A 4,381-nucleotide genomic window follows, 5' to 3' on the forward strand; every position below is an offset into this window, starting at 1 on the left:
TTTTATTCTATCGTTTTATATCAGTCTGGTTTTCCGGCTTTTAACAAGAGGCCGTTTAAGATTGTCCTGATATCAATGTTAGCCATACCTCATCTAAAGGTATAGCGATCTTTGTTCTTTAGTAAGTATGACCATCTTCTTCGTTACCGTATCTATGAAAAAGAGAGATTTGTCCAGTAATGGTTGTTAAATCAAAAAGATTCTCACCCATTTTCAGATTCTGGGTAGTTTCAACAATCATTCATACCTCGTTTGCGTGTGATCTTAAACGCCATCTTGAATGTGCAAAAAAATAGAACGGTGGAGAATCATATAACGGGTAACTTAAAACACAAACCAAATTTTCATCTTTGTGTATCACTTTCAAGTTCCGGCTTCTTGATCATCAAAATTGTCTGATAACAGATAACTTCACTCCTTTCTCCATTAGACTGGCATGGCGGCACCGCTCAGAACCACCATGGAAACAATCCGGTCTGGTCTGTTACTGTAACCAACCGTTTCATCGAAAAGCCCAACAGCATCTACTCCTTACCTTGTGATACCAATCATCATTGAAGTCTAAGATACAAGATTCCTCTTCTCTGCAATTTCGAAGAGATTGCATTAGCATACATGTAGATTAATGCATTAGCTAACTCAATGTTCTTATTAAACCCTCTTAGAGAAAGCAGCTACACTAAGCTTGTGAAAGTGTAATAACTTGGCACAGAGCCTTGTGATTTAAACCTCTGAAACAGAAGCAGAGCTTTGCTGCTGTCTGATCGCTCAGGTTCCGATATCAAAGTGATCCGTGTGATCAAATTTCTATCTTCCATCTTGTGGAAATAGCTTTTTATCCGCACCTGCAATACAAGTCCCAAAATAGAGCTCATTTCCAGAGGTACTTAGAGTGTTATCCAAAAAAATCAAACAAGTAGCGTAGAGATTTATTAGCGCATTGTCAATATAACAAAAACCTTCAGGTTTCTACAAGACAGTGAGTTTGGCACGAGAGTGTGAATTCATTCGGGTCAGTTCCTTTCCTCATAAAGTCGCTTAAACACTACCAAGCACGTGAGTTATGAATGGAAGAAGTGTACCTTTTGATCAATGCGGTCCAAGCCACTACGTCTCTCTAAGTCATGTAGTCCAACAGTGAGCGTGATTCTTTCACTTAGCGTTTTTTCAAAGTACGAAAGAATGAGATTTGGGGACAAAATGTGACGCTTCTTGGGTCTATAAGGAGAGTCAGAGTTTTGATTCGACTCTTCGCAGGCGTTACATAGAGAGCTTCTGACAAATTTTGGGATTGGTTTAAATGGTTTATTGTTTTTAACATAAGAGCATCTCAGCTTACTCTATTTCTTACCCTAAATCTTCAATGGCTTACTCTATTTTTTACTCTAAAATAGAATAATTTTATAATAGAATTTGAATTTACTACAATGATAGTTTATTTTAGAGTAGAAAATAGAGTGATAAGAAATAAATAATAAGTTACTCTATATTTAGATAGTAAACCAATTTTTCAACTTTATTATAGAATGAAAAAATAAAGTACTATGGTAGCATTTTTACTTGAAATATTTTAGAATAAAAAATAGAGTGGAGTTGGAGATGCCCTAAGTGGATTTTCGTAGTCCATCTCTAATAAGTTTCTTCGGTTCATCATCAGAGACGAAATCGATCTCGATTTAGAAAGAATGGGTTCAACTGGTTAGAAAGAGTATGTTCATCTGGTTAGAAATTTCTAACCAAAGGAATTCAACTAGGTAGAAATATATTAACAACTAATACTGAACAACTGGTTAAGACGGCGTTTTATCTTAAAAGTTTTTCATATGATGAGGAAAGATTACAATAATCAATTGTAGCACACTAACCAAAGAAATTCAACTGAAATGAATAAGTTCCCAACAAAATACTAGTTTAATTTGACCATTTTTTCTGGTAAATTTTTAACTCGGAAATATACTCAAACCGATTGCGTCGAGTTCAACTCAACTATTACAAAACGAGTTTACTTGGACCAATTTTAGGCAAACTTTCAACTCGATGAGGTACTTCAACAGATTAGGGTGAATTTGACTCAGCTTCTTCTGCCAGGTGCTAGAGACTTAGACCATGTTTATTGCGGAGTTCTTAGAATGAAGTTCTTAGCGTAATATAAGAACCGTTTCTTAACTTTAACTAAGGAAAACTAACAACCGTCTCTTAAAACTCTTATTTAAAAGCTCGTTCTTAGTTTTTCTTAGTTAAAAGTTAAGAGACGATTCTTATATTATGGTAAGAAATACACCCTAAGAACTCCCCAATAAACATGCCCTTCGATTTGCCGAGATGCTCCAGCCAATTAAGATAAGTTTGAATTGGGTTCTTTAAAGAGGTGCTCGAAACAACTAAATTGCAACTCCGTAAGGTGCTCCAACCAATTAAGCTAAATTGGATTCAGCTTCTTCAGTGAGGTGCTTGAACCAACTAAAGTGACTTCAACTCGAGAAGGTGCTCCGACCACTCAAGTGAGTTCATCTCAGCTTATGCATGTAGATATACATATATATACATACATATTTGTATAGTTGCATCTGTGAAAGCTGTCTACATACTTCTAAAGAGGATCAAGTCATTCGTAATTTATTTTTTGGCGCTAAAAGCATTTTCACATGAAGTTTTTCTTAAGATTCATTAAATACTAGAATCACGACACTGGTCCACCTGAAGATGTCTCAGATTTATAGATGTTTGGTTTGACAACTTAGTGATCTCGTAGGGTCATTCCCAATTTATACCAAGTTTACCACATTCTAATCAACACAATAATAGCACAAGGTTCTCTCCTGGTGTTGACACATCAGACTTTTAGAGTCTTGAGAGTCTTACATGTCATTAATTGAAAAAACTTGAAGAACCAATCAACTTATTTCGTTTCTACACGTCATTTGTCTACTGTTTCGTTTTTGTTTGTGTTAACCATTTTCGATGTTTTAGGTTAGGGTTCGCAAAAAGAGAAGTGATAGAGAGTTAAATCCAAGTCATGACCCGAGGTTCTTCTTCTTCTTCATCTGTGTATCACGAAGCTATAGCCCTAGCCCATATTCTTCTTCGTCTTTCTCCCAGGGAGGTTTCCATGAAGCCTATGAGGCATTATGATTAATGAATGGAAGAAGGGAAAGTCCCACATCGGGGAGAACTGGAACAAATGAGGAGTATATATATGTACTTACTCTAACTCATGTTCAAATGGCGCACATGAGAGGATAGGCTCGCCCCCCACACGCGCGCCGCCGCCGCCGTCCGTCCGGCCGGCTCGGCTCGGCGTGGGCGTGGGCTTGGGCTTGGGCGGAGGGCCTTTGGCCCGATAAGAAGTATTCTTTTTGGACCAAGTTAAGCTCAACGGTTTGCCATTTATTTCGAGAAAAAACAGCATACAATTTTATTTAAAACGACAAGTAGTTTGTCTAGAAAATAAAAAACGTCATGCATGTTATCCTCTCAAAAATTTTAAACGAGATAAGAGAGAGTCTTGAGGAAGAAGTTTCGGAACTCAACTTCCCTCGATCTCCGCGAGATTCTCGCCCACGTGCAGCAGCTGTTGCGGGAAGTGGGTCGTCTCCGTCTCTTTAAATATCGTTTCTCCTCTTCCTTCATTTCTCAACTTTTTTGAGATCAAAATCCAACAGCAAAAATCCCTCTGCGTAAGTCTATATTGCGAGAGTGTTTCGTAGAGTTTATAGTTCGATAGGGCGATCACGAGTGAGGCGTGATTCGTCTGCCATGGTTTTATCCTGGGACTCTATATTCGTACAGTTCCGTCTCACTAACGGAGTGAATATTTTGAGTTAAGGAAAGAGATCATATCTCGACTCCATGTCTCTTCGCGAATACGATTTCTTATCGTTCTTGTATTCGCTTTATACATTCGTATATTTTCCTTAACATCGCTTTTATTCTATCGTTTTATATCAGTCTGGTTTTCCGGCTTTTAACAATCTTAACTCAAAATTGCTTTATGTCTAAAGCTCGAATCGGGTTGAAAAACGATTAATAGAAACGGGTTTTGGAACCGTGTTTGCGATTTGCTTTCTAGCACTTCCGCGAAACGTTTTGCTCTTATCTCATAACGATGTTTGCGATTTGCTATATGCTTATCCGCGAAACGTTTCAGCGTTATTTTAAAACGTGTTTGCGATTTGCTATACGCTTATCCGCGAAACGTTTCAGCGTTATTCTAAAAACGTGTTTGCGATTTGCTTTATAGTACTTCCGCGAAACGTTTCTGTTTTATTTCATTAAGATTTGCGGATTGCTTTTTAGCATTTTTCGCAAAACGTTTTTGATACATCTCCAAAACGTTCTATAAATGAATCGTTTCAAGATCGCTTTCTTAAGAGAGTTTGTG

At 37.5% G+C, this 4,381-nt stretch overlaps 1 long non-coding RNA gene across 1 annotated transcript; it reads right to left on the reverse strand.

Annotated features, from left to right (window-relative positions):
• Positions 1–289: 289 nt before the first annotated feature.
• On the reverse strand, positions 290–1,917 carry LOC117133410. Its single transcript, XR_004457195.1, has 2 exons — positions 1,083–1,917; positions 290–845 (listed from the first exon to the last, which is right to left on the reverse strand). It is a non-coding gene; the product is annotated as an uncharacterized LOC117133410 (long non-coding RNA).
• Between the last annotated feature and the right edge of the window lie 2,464 nt (positions 1,918–4,381).

This window comes from Brassica rapa, chromosome A01 (assembly GCF_000309985.2).
Source record: "Brassica rapa cultivar Chiifu-401-42 chromosome A01, CAAS_Brap_v3.01, whole genome shotgun sequence".
NCBI classification, from domain to species: domain Eukaryota; kingdom Viridiplantae; phylum Streptophyta; class Magnoliopsida; order Brassicales; family Brassicaceae; genus Brassica; species Brassica rapa.